The sequence below is a fragment of the Papaver somniferum genome, chromosome 7 (assembly GCF_003573695.1).
Source record: "Papaver somniferum cultivar HN1 chromosome 7, ASM357369v1, whole genome shotgun sequence".
Lineage (NCBI taxonomy): Eukaryota > Viridiplantae > Streptophyta > Magnoliopsida > Ranunculales > Papaveraceae > Papaver > Papaver somniferum.
Window position 1 is genome coordinate 116,655,719 of NC_039364.1, and position 8,617 is coordinate 116,664,335.

Here is an 8,617-nt window from a genome sequence, read left to right on the forward strand (position 1 = left end):
GTTGTTGGTTCTAAGACTGCTATCACTAAATCCTCAGATGAATGGAGAACTACTTTGATTGGCAAGCTTTTTTCGAAAGACCCAGTGGAAACTGATACTGTTAGGAAAGGGGTTATCATTTTTCAGAGTTAAGGATGTACGTGCATTAAACAGAAATCTATTTCTGTTCAAATTTTTCACAGTTGAAGCAATGAACTAAATACTTAACAAAGGTCCCTGAAATGTTAACAAATGTCACCTAAACTTACAAAAATATAATGCGGATATTCCTGCCAGTAACTGGGTATTCAAGTTTCAAGAATGGGACTTCCAGTTCAAAAATCTTTTACTTGAACATCAGTCTGTTGAAGTTGTGAATGAAACAATCTTAGAATTAGGTGACAAGATTTCTACAAATCCTGAAGACTGCAGACCTACTTTTGGTACTACCATCAATGCCAGAGTCAAAATCGATCTTACTAAGCCGCTTCACAGGGGAGGTTGGTGGAATACTGCTGCTGGAGGAGTTACTTGGATTATATTTCATTGGGAAAACAACCCCATAATCTCTGCCCTAACAATGAAGAAGAATGCTCCAATGTAGCTCATGATCTAATGATTAGAAGGTTCACAAAATGATCAGTACATAAACTATCTGCATGAGCTTGCTGAAGCTTATGGTGTAGAGATTTGCGATGACATTAATATATTGCTAGAAAGAATCTGTGAAGCAATCCGTAAGAAAATGGAGGAAGAAGCTTAACAAGAGAATCAGCTTGAAGAAGGAGAAATAAGAAACAATAAGAGATCCAGAACTGAAGACTGTACTGATGTCGTGGAAAGTAAAACTGGGACTATACCATCCTCCAATGGAAATGATGATATGGAGCATGATCTCATTGAAGAAGGAGAAAAAAGAGCAGGAGAGAACTCCCATGAGATGAATGAGGCCTCTAACAATCTGGTAATCGATCTTACACTTCAAAAAAATTCTCTTGGCTGCTTATTAAATTCTTACTTTCTCATTTATTGCATTCACACCTGTTATAGTCTGAAAGCTTTAAATTCTGTATTATTTTCGTCCGTTCAGAACAACTTACATAACTTGAGTATCAAGTTTCTTCACTTTCAGAATCCTCCTAAAATGAAAATATTAAGTTGGAATTGTCAAGGTTTTCTAGGGAAAGATAACAGAGAACATCTTATGAACTTAAACAACATTCACTCTTCGGATATCATCTTCTTGTATGAAACTAAAATAAATGATCACATAATTTTAAACCTTACTAATGTTTTAAGGTTACCAAATAGATCTTACGTTCCATCTGTAGGTCAGGCTGGTGGTATAATTCTTTTATGGAAAGATTATTTCACTCTAGATATACTAAACTCTTCTAGTAATATGTTTCATGCTCTTGTTAAAAACGATCCTAGTAGAGGAGAATAGTTCCTTTCATGTGTCTATGGCACTTCTTACAGAAATGAACAACTAGCTCAGTGGGATTATATTAGAAGATTGAGTACCTCAGTTAACATTCCTTGGGTCCTTCTAGGTGACCTAAATATCACTATGAGTGAATATGAGAGAAACACAAATACTGAACTCACTGCTCCAGAAGTCTTAGATTGTATTAGAGAATCTGATCTTCATGACTTAGGATTTAGTGAAAACCCTTTTACTTGGACTAGTAATAACCATGGTACTGGCAGAATAAAGTCTATACTTGATAGAGCTATACTTAATGGTGAATGGACTCTTAGTTACCCTGTTGTTAAACTTTTGCATTTAACTCAAAAAGGTTCTGATCATTTGCATATTATTTTATCGATGTATAACAAGCCTAATCAAAAAGGGAAAAACTGGAAATTCTTTGAACATTGGTTACAAAACAATTCTTGTAGAGATACTATTATAAATTCTTGGAATTCTAACAAAACAGGTTCTGCAGCTTTCATCTTCTCTGATAAACTGTCTAATACTAGACATATTTTATCTCAATGGAGTAAGAATATTTTTGGAGAAATTAATGCTAAAGTTACTAATCTTCAACAAGAATTGTCTCAGCTCCAAGCAACTGATGTTCGTGGTTCTAATACAGCTGAAGTCTTAAAGTTAGAGAAAGAGATTGATGCTCTTAATGAAATACAAGCCAAATCTAATAGACAGAAATCCAGGGATCACTTCTATAATGATATGGATAGGAATTCCAAGTACTTCCATATTAGAGCTAATCAAAGAAGAATCAGGAACAGAATTGACTCCTTGCAAGCAACAGATGGCTCATGGTGCCATGAGATAAGTTCAATGGAAAGCATCTTGGTTTATCACTTCAAGAATATCAGATCTACTTCAAATCCTTCAGACAGTTCAGCTTTCCTTCAGCACATACCATCTCTTATCTCAGATCAAGATAATGTTGAATTAGTAGCCATTCCTTTTGAGCTAGAAATTCATCAAGCTTTAATGAGCATGGAACCTTGGACTTCACCTGGTCCAGATGGTTTCCCACCAGGATTTTATCAATCCCAATGTCAGATACTTAAAGAAGATGTTTGTAACACAGTGAAAACCTTCTTTACTTCTGGTTTTCTTCTCAAGAAACTGAATTTCACATGAGTTTGTTTAATTCCCAAGACTTGTACAACACACAAGCATAAGCACAACATTGTGTAACACTATTTACAAACTGATATAAAAAATCATCTCTTTAAGGCTCAAAAAGCATATGGTTAACATTATTTCTCCAATGCAGTCAGCCTATGTCCCAAGTAGATTAATTTCTGAGAACATATGTTTAGTACAAGAGTTGGTTAAATCCATGAAAAGAAAAAAGGGAAGAACATGTCATCTAGCTCTCTAGATGGACATGTCAAAAGCATTTGATAGACTAGAGTGGTCCTTTCTTATAGAAGTTCTAAGCAAGTTTGGATTCTGTGACAAGTTTTGCCATCTTATCATGCAATGCATAAGCACAACTCAAATTTAAGTTATGATCAGTGGCTCTCCTTCACAAGATTTTAAACCAACAAGAGGCATAAGACAAGGGGATCCTCTTTCCCCTTATCTTTTTATACTGGCTATGGAAGCTTTCTCAAGACAATTGAACCAACAAGAAAGGAGTAATAATATAACATGTATGAAAATCTCCAAATCAGCCCCAAAAATCAATCATCTTCTTTTTGCACATGATTGTCTTTTATTCTGCAAAACAAATCAATCTCAGACTAATAAACTTCTTCAAGTTATAGAGAATTTCAGTGCATGCTCAGGGCAACTAATTAATTTTCACAAGTCAGCTGTGTACTTCAGTGAATATACTTCTCCCTCAACTTGTCAGCTTGTAAGCGGTCTTCTTCAAGTCAGAGAACTACATATCTTTGAAGAGAAATATCTAGGATTGCCTTTCTTTGAGGGAAGAAACAAATCAATACCTTTTTCTTATCTTATTCAAAAAATGGATACAAGGTTTTCCAGATGGGCTGGTATCAACTTATCTGAAGCTGGCGGATCTGTCATGATTAAGAATGTCATTAATGCCATTCCTGTACATCATATGACATCTTTTAAGCTGCCTGACACAACCATTGCTGCAATGAATTCAACATAGCAAATGTTTTGGAGAAACAAAAAGAATAATAAAGGAAATCATTACATTACTTTCAGACATGTTAATAAACCTAAGGAGGAAGGTGGTCTAGGATTTAGAGATCTTGAAGTTTTCAATAGAGCTCTACTAGCTAAATCTGCCTGGAGATTGTGTGAAGATGATACTTCCAGATGTGCTCAATCACTGAAGGCAAAATACTTTCCAGATGGTCAAATATTCAACATTCAGAACAACTCCAACTCTACATGGTCTTGGAGGAGTATTAGTTCTGAGCTACTTTTCATCGAAAAATTTAGTTGCTGGCCAGTTGGTAATGGAAAAAAGTTATGATTTGGAAAGACAAGTGGATTGAAGAATTAGATACTCCCCCAAGTCCAAGAAATGGAGTAATATATACTCAAGAGTATATTTTTGTTCATCAACTTATTGATACTGCTTCATGAGGGTGGAATATAAATCTTATCTTTAATCTTTCTGAAGACTCTACTGCAACACTCATCCAAAATATCTCTATTCATAGTAACTGCAATGACAGACTGGTTTGGTTACTGGAAAAGAATGAAAGGTTCACTGTTAAATCAACATACAAGAAAATGATGGAGGAGAAGATTGCTAATGAAACTGTAGGTCAAAGAGTGCATGGTATTTACAAGAAGCTCTGGAAGTTAAAAACTCTACCAAGGATAAAGCATTTCACTTGGAAATGCATTCAAGATATTCTTCCCACAAGAGATAAACTTCATGATGTTATCCAAGATGGAGATTTTTCTTGTCCTCTCTGTGCACAAGTTCTTGAATCTCCAACACATAGTATTCTGACTTGTGCTTTCTCCAAAGAAATATGGTTTGCAGTATCGGGTATTCATACACCAAATGAAGTAACCCCGAAGGACTGGTTGTGTGAATGGTTTGATAAGCTCTTGGTACATCAGATTGATGAAAGCTTAATCTGCAAAATCTCCATTATAGCTTGGTGTATTTGGTCTGCCAGGTGTGAGAGAGATTTTAATAATTTGCATTCTACTCCAGAGACAGTGATTCAGAGATGCAAAAAAGAGATTGCAGAATATGAAATATTTTCATCTGCCTCTACAAACAATGCCTCTACTGTGCAGACAAGAGAAAATCTGCATTGGTCTCCCCCTCAAAGGGGATTTTTTAAAAATTAATATTGATGGCTCTTACTTGCATTCTAATCATTCAGGTGGAGTTGGACTAATCATTCGTGACTTTGCAGGTACTCACAGGGGCTCGAAATGTTTCTACTTAACGAGGCTGTCAAGTACAGAACATGCTGAAAGTAAAGCGCTATGGGAAGCAACAAAATGGGCAGAAGAGAAAGCTTTGCAGCAAGTAGTGTTTGAGATGGACTCAAAGATAGTAGTAGATGCGATTAATAACAACAACTTCAACATTGATTGGAGACTGCGTAATTTAATTCTAGACATTAAATTTCTTTTTAGTAGGTTTATCTCTTGGCATTGTGTTTATGTGCCCAAAGAGAAAAATAAGGTAGCGGATTCTTTATCTAAACTAGATAGAATTGAGTGTTTGAGTAGTGAATGGTTGCTAGAACCTCCACAAGAGATCTCTGCCAAAGTGCAGGAAGAAGCAAACTTTGTACTATCCCACTCTTAATCAAATTCATCTTTTCAGTTTCAGAAAAAAAAAAACAAGGAAATAAGTTTTTTAACCTTCCCTTAATTATCTCCCTCCACCGTGTCAATTAACATTATACATAAGAGATACTCTAACACTAAACTTACTCTTCTGTTACTCAACAACATTTCAGATTTGTAATGTCTTTTATGATAAAATTTGATAATTAACTTTAAATGTGACGAGTTTACAGGAAGGATTGATTATTAGAAATGTTAAACATCTTAACTTGCGATTAGCAAATTATTAAGAACGTTGAAGCTTGAACAAAAATAAAAATATATCAATGATTCTTTAAACTGGAGAGTTTTTCTATCTAATTTTCTCTGTTTTTCTTCCTCTTTCATGAAGCATTCAACCGAGGGAAGTAATATCTAGGCCTAGAGTACTTTGCCCCGCATCATGATAAGACATCAAATGAGAAAATCCAATCTTCAGTAACTCATACTATAATGTTCCTTACTACATAAAAGTTCAATTTAAGCAAAATCATAATATCGTTGCTAAGCGAAAATCAATATATATGGACGAAGAATTAGCGTACGGAGTATGCTACGCAGAGATAATTAAGAAAGGATTGAATATTTCTTTTTTTTCCTCTACAAATATATGGTAGTTTAACCAGTTTTGGTATATTCAGTGTAATACGCAAAAATTTTCCCGGGTTTAACCATACCGATTTGTCTAATTTTTGCACTTGTTTGGAATAAAATTCAGTGTTTGAGTGTCTTTAACATTATGGAAACTTGGAATGAAAGCAGGGGTACCTAAATAGACTAATATGCACTTTTCCACATCATATGTTCACTTGATGCAGACATGTTAAATAGGTAGGGTGTCAAATTTGGACAATTTGGACCAAAATTAAAAACAAAATAGAAAGCGTTCGCTTTCTCTCTTGACCTCTTCTTCCTATTTCACTTTTTGCTACTTGTTAGATTCTCTAAGGAAGAACCTTATTAGATTTGTTGGAGGAACTAGAGGTGTTAAGCTTGGAGATTCGTTGTTGCCAGTCTTGGTGTTGATTGCATAAAATGTACAAGTGCAGATGTAGATGTGGACATCTGATCACTAATTGATGGTGTATAAGGCAATTTTAGTGGCGATGCGATAAGTTAGGCATAGTTATTGCGATGCAACTGATACTATCCATGTTAAGAAGTGATTGATGCTTACATAGTAGTTCATATCATTTAGCAAGAGATAGTTACTACCATTAAAGGTAATTCATACTATCTAAGAGATTGTTGCTGCCACGACAAGCAGTTCATACAATCTACGTAAGAGATGATTGTTATCTGAATGAGGTAGTTTATATCATTTAATAAGAGATAGTTACTACTAGTAGGGTAGTTCATACTATCTAAGCCAAAAGAGATAAACAACGGAGAGGAACGTCAGCAGCCGCTACGCGGTTCACCACAACTCTGCAAGGTTGTTCATATCATCGGAAAGTAGTTGGTTACTGCTCGACAATTCATACCATTTATTCAGAGATGATTGCAACCTTGGAAAGTATATATCGTTGGTAAAAGGTGGTTGCAGTTGGCTTATTGGATTTTCATACTACCTATTGAGAAATGATTGCGACTTCCTTGAGGTTGTTCATGTAACACCCCGAGTTCCGGACCAGGGTCAAACCTATATGGAGATCCGAACTCGAAGCATTACGGGTCGAAAAAGGCTAAACAAAATTATTTTTATTTTTATTTTTATTTTTATTCAAATCAAATTAATATATATATATATATATATATATATATATATATATATATATCAAAATTAATCAATAGGAAAAATATCATTTCTTAGGTATAAATTTATCCTTCACAATATTATACATGAAACATTTGATATTGATTTACACTTCAAACAAATACAAGTAAACAATTCAATCACTAAGCTATTTATTCCTAGCTTCCGCTGCGCAACTCTAATAAATCTGCAAGGATGTCAATTTGGGTGAGATGACAGCTCAATAGAATGCACCCCCATTCTCTAAAGATGCGAAAATACCAATTAATCAAAAAGAACACACAACAAGAGATTTTGCACAACTTCGAGGATTCAATTACATGTTCAATTAACAAGCTCACAATGTCAATACTATTTCAGAAAAATAATCCAACTTACGACATCATCGATTCACAACAAAATTAAGTTTTCAACAATTCATCCATTTGAATTTCAACGTATGAGTTTATAATACCAATTATGTTTCCAACAAATCATTTAATCTAGATTTCAACACATGATTCACAAATTAATATTGTCACAACAAGCCATGAGTAATTGTCAACAATTCATTCATCAATGATTCAACACATATATTCATGTATTAATATAGCCACAGAGAAACCATGAGTTCACGGTACGAAAACCTTGGTTCGTACACCCACCTATCATTTATCGGCACAGACAACCTCCATCGATGGTCAGGAAAAAAAGTTCCCACGGGGATCATACCCATCTACTCTCGGGGATCATTCCCCATTTCATTTATTGTAAGAAAACCTTGGTTCGTACATCCAACTATCGTTTAACGGCACGGAAAGCCGCCATCGATGGTCGGGAAACACAAGTTCCCATGGGGATCATTACACATTTAACTCTCGGGGATCATTACCCGCCGTTAGCATGAAACATGTTCCATATAACGGTAAAAATGAACTCATTTCCTTTTATAAATCATTTTCACAAACAACACAAGCAACCATGGCTTAACAACATGAATTTCTTTCAAGCATTTATGCAAACAAGTTAACTGCAGCCATATTACATTATATATTTCATGGTGATAGCTTTATCTGATCATCTTCAAATGTTACACGATCATTCTTGACACATTCATATATTACATATCCAAATTCACTCCAAACCAATGGTTCAAACAAAAGTTAACGAATTTACAATGACATCCTAAAAACTGGGCAGGTTACATGTCATTACCAAACAATTCATGATAAATTCTAACAATCTGAAATTGACCCAATCCAAAGCATAGTGATAGATAAACCACAAAACTACAACTTTTATTAACACCTAAAATCATTTTAACATCATTAAGACTTCCTAAGAACATCAAAACGACAACAAAATGAAACTATCCAGAATTTCAGAAACTATTATCCAAATTACAAGAAACATTCAACGGTGAATTTACATTGGAAAATTCTCAAATTTTAACAAGAGATACCTAATCATGTTTTCTATCAATAAGAGAAGCCTGATCATCAACAAGAAGCACATATTTATTCAAATAAATTACTGAATCATAACAATACAAAATCACATAAAATAAACACCAAAGAAAAACACTTAAAGAGAAAGGGTTTCGCATTCTACCTCAATTCCATTGATTCTCCACTGAT